Source organism: Crinia signifera, chromosome 7, assembly GCF_055691185.1.
Source record: "Crinia signifera chromosome 7, ASM5569118v1, whole genome shotgun sequence".
NCBI lineage: Eukaryota > Metazoa > Chordata > Amphibia > Anura > Myobatrachidae > Crinia > Crinia signifera.
The window spans coordinates 38349567-38362143 of NC_139223.1; positions in this window are offsets into that span (position 1 = coordinate 38349567).

Here is a 12577-nt window from a genome sequence, read left to right on the forward strand (position 1 = left end):
AATCCCGGGATGTTCCCGCGATAAGCGGGACAGTTGGGAGGTATGATATGGGTCACTGGGAGTGAAATGTAATAGTATGAGAGAATCAGAAAGTGAGAGATTTGGTAAGAAATCACCAGGGTTTTTAAAGCTGCAATCATTTTCACTGCAAAATGAAACTGGTTTTGCAGTGTAAATGATTGCCGCTTTAAAAATCGGGAGATTTCTTACCAGATCTCTCACTTTCTGATTCTCTCACCCTATTACATTTCACCCTGGGTGTTTCTCCCTCTGTGGGTCAGTCTAACCCTGATTCTATCCATGAATGTGATGCCACAAAGCTGATTTTCAGCCATTATTATAGTAATAAAACCAAAAAATCTGAAAATAAAAAACGTAACCCTACTGGGGTTTTGGTCACACGTGTGACCTCGAAGCCTCCCCTCCAATCACCCTGTCTGGGAATCTGAATATAATATGTGTTAACCCTATACATAGCTATTTCTCCCACAAAAATCAGAAAAATGTCAGTAAAAATAGATCAAATAAAACCAAAATATGCTGAGATTTCCCACCAGAACTTGGGAGCCGTTACTGATTTGCCTGGAATAACGCTGTGCAGATGTACCTGCACTTCCTGGACATGCAGGTAATACTGGCTCATTGCAGCCACCTGGTGGCCAACATATTAAACTGCATCTTCAGCCGATTTGACTAGACTCAGTATAAGCGAATGGGCCAGGGCTCTTTTTGACCCTCAGTCCACCCCTGCACTGACGCGACCTGCCTAATGATGACTCATTGGGGGTAAATTTACTAAGAGGAGAGTTCTATTGAATATGAGATGTTGCCCATAGCAACCAATACAGTTCTATTATCTTCTAGAAGGTTCTAAATAAATAAGTACAATGTAATTGGTTGCTATGGGCAACATCTCATCAAAATAACTCCCTTCTTAGTAAGTTTATCCCTTTAGAACTTGTTAATAGATTGTGTATGTCATTTATGTATCAGCACTAAATGGGAGATTTGACTTAGGCCATAGGTCAACACCTGAAGTAGGTCGAAAGGGTCGGTAGGCAATGGGAAGGTCAACAATCAAAGGTCAACATGATTTTTTAAATTTTTTTCTGTCCCTAATGTCGACACAGTCGACATGGATGCTATCTAAGTGTATGGCTTCCCCTCACCTGGTTCACTGCACTCGGTGCACAATTATATTCTCTCTCCACGCTGTAGTGGATGGTAGGGTACTAATTGCCCAGGCTTGCTGGAGAGGCGCGGCGGGGGCCCTGGTCCAACCTCCCTCCCTTTCCCTCCACCACTTCCGGGCAGCAGCAGCACACACCTACAGCTGTAGGTGTGTGCTGCTGCTGAGGGAGGGGGACAATAACCCTCCCCCCCGCGACTTTAGAATGTTTTCATCACATACACACACAAAACATTTGGGGGCGTAGCCTTCCGTAATTAGGCCACGCCCCAAAATATCACTGGGGCCCAACATACCTCTCTGCTGCCCTGTGGGTGACTATCGATAGACCGCGCATGTGTACAGCCCGTAGTACGCATGTTTGTGGCAATCTTGCGATAAAGTCCTACTCATTTTTTTGATCACTGGCCAAACGCAAGTTCCTTGACAGGAAGCCGGCATTTGGGGGTGTTAACTAGCCGTTTTCTGGGAGTGTCAGGGAAAATGCAGGCTCGTCTGACGTCAGCTCCGGCCTTCATGGAACTGCTTCTATCTCAGCGGCCAAGTCAATCCTCGGCTACGCACAGGCTGCATACAGTGGAAAAGTCATTTGATTTTCAGAGGCTTGCGAATGAATTTGCAGCGAATCATGATCAATGCAGCTAATTTTTGCCCACCCCGCTAAGCAATTTGCCTCCTAACTTTCATACCACGGCAGGCAGGATCCCCCGCACGCTGAGGGGGCGTGGTCTACAAACTGCATCACTTCCGCAAGGCCACTCCTCTGTTTTGCTGCTGTGGGGGCACGGCCAGAGGCTCTGTAAGCTGCTGGCCATGTCCTCGGAAATAGATGCTGTGAGCAGGTGACGGGGACTTCCAAATGTTCCCCCACTATGGGAAACTGCTGACCAGGGGTGGAATGCAGGATGGTCCCAAAAAAGGGACAGTCCAGTGAAAATTGGGACAGTTGAGAGGCAAGTGGATGGTATCTAACTGATCGCAACACTCTGCAATTTAGCATGACAGTTAGGAGCTGATCGGCTGGTACTTTATCTCTGTACACTTTATCTCCATCTAAAGCTTAGTAAACAGCCTTGTAAGTATCTAGATAGACCCTTTATTCCTAGTCCACTATGTTGTAATTAATTAATTAGAATAATTTTAACTAAAAGACCAGGATGAAAACTTTGTAATTAATATTATTATTTTATAGCACCCCAAAAGGCTGGATACATCCCTATATAAACCTTCTTAATGCTCCCCAATGAATGCACCTGGAATTCAAATCATGTATCAGATAGTCCAGTACCAGTGAGTTCCCTGTAAGGCATAAAGGATGTGCTGCCAGAACAGGTTCAACCTGACCAGTCACAGCTCCAAACAGCCACAGACAGCAGCAGCAGCACCACTTGTACAACTGGGGAGAGCAGGCTGCAGGGGGCGGCTATAGTCAGGAGGAAATGATGGAAGGGTTCTAAGCTGGAAACTTCTAATGAATAATAAGGTAATGTTCTATGCTGTATTATCTCTCTGTACCTATTACTTGGCCCTTGTACCTATTGTACTGTATGTTTTTTTATGGTCTCTGTTCTATGCTGTATTATCTCTCTGTACCTATTACATGGTCCCTGTACCTATTACATGGTCCCTGTGCCTATTACATGGTCCCTGTTCCTATTACATGGTCCCTGTGCCTATTATACTGTTTGTATTATATGGTATCTGTTCTATGCTGTATTATCTCTCTGTACCTATTACATGGTCCCTGTGCCTATTACATGGTCCCTGTTCCTATTACATGGTCCCTGTGCCTATTATACTGTATGTATTATATGGTATCTGTTCTATGCTGTATTATGTCTGTGCTTATTACATGGTCCCTGTGCCTATTACATGGTCCCTGTACCCATTATATGGTCCCTGTGCCTATAATATGTATTACATGGTCCCTGTTCCTATTACATGGTCCCTGTGCCTATTATACTGTATGTATTATATGGTCTCTGTTCTATGCTGTATTTTCTCTCTGTACCTATTACATAGTCCCTGTGCCTATTATACTGTATGTATTATATGGTCTCTGTTCTATGCTGTATTATCTCTCTGTACCTATTACATGGTCCCTGTGCCTATTATACTGTGTGTATTATATGATCTCTGTTCTATGCTGTATTATCTCTCTGTACCTACAATATTACATGGTCCCTGTGCCTATTATACTGTATGTATTATATGGTCTCTGTTCTATGCTGTATTACTGTATCTCTCTGTACCTACAATATTACATGGTCCCTGTGCCTATTACATGGTCCCTGTTCCTATTACATGGTCCCTGTGCCTATTATACTGTATGTATTATATGGTCTCTGTTCTATGCTGTATTATCTCTATGTACCTACAATATTACATGGTCCCTGTACCTATTACATGGCCCCTGTACCTATTACATGGTCCCTGTGCCTATAACATGGCCCTTGTGCCTATTATACTGTATGTATTATATGGTCTCTGTTCTATGCTGTATTATGTCTGTGCCTATTACATGGCCCCTGTGCCAATTACATGGCCCCTGTGCCAATTACATGGCCCCTGTGCCTATTACATGGTCCCTGTGCCTATAACATGGCACCTGTGCCTATTACATGGCCCCTGTGCCTATTACATGGCCCCTGTGCCTATTACATGGCCCCTGTGCCTATTACATGGCCCCTGTGCCTATGACATGGTCCCTGTGCCTATTACATGGCCCCTGTGCCTATTACATGGTTTCTGTACCCATTACATGGTCCCTGTGCCTATTATACTGTATGTATTATATGGTCTCTGTTCTATGCTGTATTATGTCTGTGCCTATTACATGGTCCCTGTGCCTATTACATGGTCCCTGTGCCTATTACATGGTCCCTGTACCCATTATTTGGTCCCTGTGCCTATAATATGTATTACATGGTCCCTGTACCTATTACATGGTCTTTGTACCTATTATACTGTATTATATGGTCTCTGTTCTATGCTGTATTATGTCTGTGCCTATTACATGGTCCCTGTGCCTATTACATGGTCCCTGTGCCTATTACATGGTCCCTGTACCCATTATTTGGTCCCTGTGCCTATAATATGTATTACATGGTCCCTGTACCTATTACATGGTCTTTGTACCTATTATACTGTATTATATGGTCTCTGTTCTATGCTGTATTATGTCTGTGCCTATTACATGGTCCCTGTGCCTATTACATGGTCCCTGTGCCTATTACATGGTCCCTGTACCCATTATTTGGTCCCTGTGCCTATAATATGTATTACATGGTCCCTGTACCTATTACATGGTCTTTGTACCTATTATACTGTATTATATGGTCTCTGTTCTGTGTTGTAATATCTCTGTGCCTATTACATGGTCCCTGTGCCTATTACATGGTCCCCGTGCATATAACATGGTCCCTGTGCCTATTATACTGTATGTATAATAAGGTCTCTGTTCTATGCTGTATTATGTCTGTGCCTATTACATGGTCCCTGTGCCTATTACATGGTCCCTGTACCCATTATTTGGTCCCTGTGCCTATAATATGTATTACATGGTCCCTGTACCCATTATATGGTCCTTGAACCTATTATACTGTATTATATGGTCTCTGTTCTATGTTGTAATATCTCTGTGCCTATTACATGGTCACTGTACCAATTACATGGTCCCCGTGCATATAACATGGTCCCTGTATCTATTATACTGTATTATATGGTCCCTGTACCTATTACATGGACCCTGGACCTATTACCTATTTTATGTAATATATTTGTATATTATATGTGCAGTGCTCTCCTAATGACTGGGCGGCCACCCCTTCCCCCCCTTCAGCAGGACATTGCCCCCCGTGGGCTTTTCCGGACCCGCTGTAATGAGGACAGTTGGGAGGTAGCATTACATGATCGTTGTACCACCCTTGTTGGCTTTATGCCTTATGTATAAGTTTATGCTCTCTGCCTTTATCTTGCATTTATACTGCTGTAATGTCCTATACTTTGCAGCTGTTTACGTGTTTGAGTTATGGTTTACATAAGTAGCTGCAGACCTTGGTTTCCCTTTACATAGAGATTTATAGTACTTACAAATAAACAGACACGTATCAGGTTTGTGATCACATTGTACTTCTAGTAATTTATGACACTCCTGTTGCTGATATTATGTTATTTGTCCCGTCCGGTGCTTTCTGTACGTCTGGTTATTACTGTCCTAGGCAGTGGTCGAAGTGGGGCGGTATACGGGGGTATGGCATACCCCCACTTTAATCTGAAGATAAAAAAAAAAGTTTTTTTTTCCCCCTCAGGATGCTCTCTGATCACTCAGCAGCACATATTGTGCTTTTGTAATACCCCTGTACAACGGGGCAGTCTGGCAGGGGACGTTGATGGACAGGGGGGTGTCCGAAGGTGCGCACTATATTCACTCTTTACTTTTCCATACCCCCACTTCAAAATTTCCATACCCCCACTTCAAAGTTTCCACTTCGACCACTGGTCCTAGGGATATAACAGGGTTGCCAACCCTCCCGGAATGGCCGGGAAGATCCCGAAAATCGGGTACCCCTCTCGGCCCTCCGGAAAGGTGGGCAACCCTCCCGGATTCCGGCGGTCCCCTTCCCTCCCCTCATGTACCTGGGTGCAGAAGAAGCTTGAATTGCCGCGGCATTCCGGTGGATGGGGCGGGGCTAAATATGCAAATCTGGCATTTTAGCTCCACCCCCTCATTGGAGACCCGCATTTTGCGTGATTTGCATCACTGGGGGCAGGGACTGATAATGTCTCCATCAGGCCCCGCCCCCAGAAGTGATGCTGACAGTCCCTCTCCGGGGTCTCCCGGAGAGGAGAATGTAAAAGGCGGCAACCCTGGGATATAATACATCTTAGCTCTGCATGGTGAGATTTAATAGGATGAGAGATTCAGAAAGTGAGAGATTCAGTAAGAAATCTCCAGTTTTTTTAAAGCGGCAATTGTTTACACTGCAAAATCAAACTGGTATTGCAGGGTAAATGTTTTCCGCTTTAAAAAAACTGGAGATTTCTTACTGAATCTCTCACTTTCTGAATCTCTCATCCTATTAAATCTCACCCTTTGAATCTATAAGTAACGTGTGAGATCTCGGGCACCGCCGGGTACACAAATGTTCGTGCAGGGAAGGAATGGAATGATATGGGACAGCGCAGCAGTTCACAAGGGTCACTGTCACAGTAATTACATTTCAATCCTTAAGTTATTCGGGTATGACTAAAGTAATAGATCAAGGTGGGGCTGGAGATGTAGCTTATCTAGACATTAGTAAAGCTTTTGACACTGTCCCACATCGCAGACTGTTAAATAAACTCAGGGGCGGATTGGGAATTAAAACCAGCCCGGGAAATATCTTGAAGCAGCCCTAATGGGGGTGTGTGTAGCATTATGGGGGTGTGGCCTATTTCAACGAGGCCACACCCCATTTTCGCTGCTGTGGGGGCATGGCTAGTTGCTCTCCGAGCTGCTTGCTGTGTCCCCAGCCCCTCAGGCTACAGAATAGGCGCATGGGAGGGGGGACGCAGGGTGGTGTAGAATGATGGGAGGGGAGATGCAGGGTGGCTGAGGACGAAGGGAGGGAGGACGTATGCAGGGTGGCATAGGACCAGTGGCGTCACTAGGGTTGGTGTCACCCGGTGTAGGAACTCATGGTGTCACCCCTTCCCCCCCCCCCCCCCCGCCAACTTTCTGGAAGACAGAGAATGTATGCTTGTACGCGCCGGAGGCGTGCCGAAAAAATGGGGGTGTGGCCTATCAGAAGGGGGCGTGGTCTGTACCATGATTGTACTGTGTACCTGCAGATTGCACATTTTAGCAAACTATACCCATTACACATGACGTAATGCCAATTACACATAATGCGGCACACGTGATGCCAGTTACACATTACGCCCCACACCGCAATGCTAATTACACGATACACTGCATTCTGTGATGCTAATTACACATTATGCCGCACACCTTGATACCCATTACACCCCACACTGTGATGGCAATTACCCAACGCTCCTCACACCGTAATGCCCATTACACTGCACAATGTGATGTCCATTAAACATATGCCCCCACAGTGCAACACATATGCCCCCAGTGCCAGATATGCCCCCCACAGTGCAACACATATGTCGTAGTGCCAGATATGCCCCCCACAGTGCAACACATATGTCCCAGTGCCAGATATGCCCCCACAGTGCAACACATATGCCCCGGTGCCAGATATGCCCCCAGTGCCAGATATGCCCCCACAGTGCAACTTACTGTTGTCCCCTGCCGCCGCTGCTTGCTTCTTCCCTGGGGAGGGGAGCGCATCTTCTGTCTCTCCTGCCCCTCCGTCTTCTATCTCGTGGGCTGGCTCCTGACTGGCTGCCAGCCCGCGAGCTCTGATTGGTGTCTGTGTCACAGTGACACAGGGAGGGGAAGGAGAGATGCGCTCCCCTCCGAACGCTATCAGCAGTGGCGGGGCGGCGGAGGCCACGCCCCTGCCACTTACATATGCGCGCATGCGCATTTACAAGTTTTAGGGGAATTAGTTATGGGGGTACGGGGTACCGGCAGTATATCTTTTACCGGTACGCCATACTGCCATACTTGCACCACTGGTGTCACCCCACTTACTGGTGACACCCTCCCCCCGCACCTGCCTAGTGACGCCACGGCATAGGACGCAGATTGTGAGGGGGCATGGTGGCACAGGATGCAGTGTAGGAGGGGGAACGCAGAGTGACAGAGAATGCAGGGAGGGGAGTCGCAAAGTGGTAGAGGATACAGTGGCGTTGGTTGCATGGTGGCAGAGGATACAGGGAGGGGGGACGCAGGGTGGCGTTGGATGTAGGGTGACAGAGGGGAGACACAGAGTGGCATAGGATGTGGGTTTGCGGAGGATTCAGGTAGGCAGGGGGAAGCAGGGTGGCGTATATACATTATACATATGCCACACACCGTGATGCCCATTATACATATGTCACACACCGTGATGCCCATTATACATATGTCACACACCGTGATGCCCATTATACATATGTCCCACACCGTGATGCCCATTATACATATGCCGCACACCGTGATGCCCATTATACATACTGTATGTCGCACACCGTGATGCTCCATTATACATATGCCGCACACCGTGATGCCCATTATACATATGCCACACACCGTGATGCCCATTATACATATGCCGCACACCTTGATGCTCCATTATACATATGTCGCACACCGTGATGCCCATTATACATGTCACACACCGTGATGCCCATTATACATATGCCACACCGTGATGTCCATTATACATATGCGACACACCGTGATGCTCCATTATACATATGTCACACACCGTGATGCCCATTATACATATGTCACACACCGTGATGCCCATTATACATATGTCACACCGTGATGCCCATTATACATATGTCACACACCGTGATGCCCATTATACATATGTCACACACCGTGATGCCCATTATACATATGTCACACACCGTGATGCCCATTATACATATGTCACACACCGTGATGCCCATTATACATATGTCGCACACCGTGATGCCCATTATACATATGTCGCACACCGTGATGCCCATTATACATATGTCACACACCGTGATGCCCATTATACATATGTCACACACCGTGATGCCCATTATACATATGCCCCACACCGTGATGCTCCATTATACATATGCCACACACCGTGATGCCCATTATATATGCCACACACCGTGATGCCCATTATACATATGCCACACACCGTGATGCTCCATTATACATATGTCACACACCGTGATGCCCATTATACATATGCCACACCGTGATGTCCATTATACATATGCCACACACCGTGATGCTCCATTATACATATGTCACACACCGTGATGCCCATTATACATATGCCACACCGTGATGTCCATTATACATATGCCACACACCGTGATGCTCCATTATACATATGCCACACACCGTGATGCCATTATACATATACCGCACACCGTGATGCCCATTATACATATGCCACACCGTGATGTCCATTATACATATGCCACACCGTGATGCTCCATTATACATATGCCACACACCGTGATGCCATTATACATATACCGCACACCGTGATGCCCATTATACATATGCCGCACACCGTGATGTCCATTATACATATGCCACACACCGTGATGCCCATTATACATATACCACACACCGTGATGCTCCATTATACATATGGCGCACACCGTGATGTCCATTATACATATGCGACACACCGTGATGCTCCATTATACATATGCCACACACCGTGATGCCCATTATACATATGCCACACACCGTGATGCCCATTATACATATGCGACACACCGTGATGCCCATTATACATATGTTACACACCATGATGCTCCATTATACATATGCCACACACCATGATGCTCCATTATACATATGCCACACACCGTGATGCCCATTATACATATACCACACACCGTGATGTTCATTATACATATGTCACACACATGATGCCCATTATACATATGTCACACACCGTGAGGCTCCATTATACATATGCCACACACCGTGATGTTCATTATACATATGTCACACACATGATGCCCATTATACAGTACATATGTCACACACCGTGATGCCCATTATACATATGTCACGCACCGTGATGCCCATTATACATATGTCACACACCGTGATGCCCATTATACATATACCACACACCGTGATGTTCATTATACATATGTCACACACATGATGCCCATTATACATATGTCACACACCGTGAGGCTCCATTATACATATGCCACACACCGTGATGTTCATTATACATATGTCACACACATGATGCCCATTATACATATGTCACACACCGTGAGGCTCCATTATACATATGCCACACACCGTGATGTTCATTATACATATGTCACACACATGATGCCCATTATACATATGTCACACACCGTGATGCTCCATTATACATATGCCCCACACCGTGATGCCCATTATACATATGCCACACACCGTGATGCCCATTATACATATGCCACACACCGTGATGTTCATTATACATATACCACACACCGTGATGCTCCATTATACATATGCCCCACACCGTGATGCCCATTATACATATGCCACACACCGTGATGCCCATTATACATATGCCACACACCGTGATGTTCATTATACATATGTCACACACATGATGCCCATTATACATATGCCACACACCGTAATGCCCATTATACATATGCCATTGATACACCGCTCACCAGAGTAGGTGAGCGGGCTGTCTGCGAGGCGGGGGACTGGATGTGGCTGGATCAGCTGAAACGCTGCTTTGAGTTGAGCAGCGTGTCAGCTCTTCCAGCCACATCCAGTCCCCCACTGCGCTGACAGCCCGCCAACCTCTTATGCTGAGAGTGGCTGTCCGTTGTTACAGCCATATAGCATCCCTTCCCACGCCCCTTAGCAGCAGAATGGACTTACATACTTATACACATAACGCCAGCAGTAGTAACGATACTTATACACATAACACCCATGGTAGTAACGATACTTATACACTTAATGCCCACAGTAGTAACAATGCTTATACACATAACGCCAGAAGTAGTAACAACGCTTGTACACATAATGCCTACAGTAATAACAATGCTTATACATGTAATGCCCGCAGTAGTAACGATACTTATACACATAACGTCAGCAGTAATAACGATACTTATACACATAATGCCCACAGTAGTAACACTTATACACATGATGCCCACAGTATTAACAACGCTTATACACATAATGCCCACAGTAGTAACAATGCTTATACATGTAATGCCCGCAGTAGTAACGATACTTATACACAACGCCAGCAGTAGTAACAATACTTATACACATAACGCCAGCAGTAGTAACAACGCTTGTACACGTAATGCCCACAGTAGTAACAACGCTTATACACATGATGCCCACAGTAGTAACAACACTTATACACATAACGCCCGCAGTAGTAATGACACCTATACATGTAATGCCCACCGTAGTAACAACACTTATACACATAATGCCCGCAGTAGTAATGACACCTATACATGTAATGCCCACAGTAGTAACAACACTTATACACATGATGCCCACAGTAGTAACAACACTTATACACATGATGCCCACAGTAGTAATGACACCTATACATGTAATGCCCACAGTAGCAACAACACTTATATAAATGATGCCCACAGTAGTAACGATACTTTTACACATAATGCCCGCAGTAGTAATGACACCTATACATGTAATGCCCACAGTAGTAACAACACTTATACACATAACGCCCGCAGTAGTAACGATACTTATACACATAACGCCCGCAGTAGTAATGACACCTATACATGTAATGCCCACAGTAGTATCGATGTTTATACATGTAACGCCCACAGTAGTAACAATACTTATACACATAATGCCCACAGTAGTAACAACACTTATCCACATAATGCCCACAGTAGTAACGATACTTATACACATAATGCCCACAGTAGTAACGATACTTTTACACATAATGCCCGCAGATGTAATGACGCCTATACATGTAACGCCCACAGTGTGGCTGGGTGGTGGGTGAAGGAACTTGCGCGGCAGGAGGGTTAAGTGGGCGGTCGGCTGAGTAGGGTGCTGTGTAGGCGGCTGAGTGCATCATCACCGCAGCCATGCTTTGGGGCCCCTGAGAACGCCGGGCCCAGGTCAGCTGTACCCTTTGACCCACCCTGTCGCCGGGCCTGAGTACATCCCCCACCCCCATAGGCAGACATGTCACGTAATCAGATCCCCCTCCAGCACAGCCCCCAGTCCCCCCAGCAAATAGGCAGACTTGTCACATATTCCCATGCCCCAGGCCCTCCAGAACAGCCCCCCCATAGGCAGACATGTTACATACCCCTCCAGCACAGCCCCTATAGACAGACATGGGGGGGGGATCTGAATGTCACATGTCTGCCTATGGGGGAGCTGAGCTGGAGGGGGATCTGAGTTGTCACAGTGAGTCTGTCTGCCCTAATGTCACAGACCCCCTTCCCCCTCATGTGCAGGAATGTCACACACACAGATTCCCCTCCAGCAAAGCCTACCTACACTGTAACTGGCACATGCAGGGAGATTTATTCCCCATGTCCCTCACACACAGCGACAGAGGTGAGTGTCTCTCTCTCCCCTTACAACCCCCCCCCCCCCCCCCCCCCCCCCCTCCCTCATTCCCTAACAAGTTTGCCAACCAATGTCCCCAGAGCCCACAGTGTGACTCACATTATAATTCTTTCTGGAAGATGAGAAGCCCGGCCACAGCGCTGCTGCTCCTCGTCTCTCTTCCCTCTCAG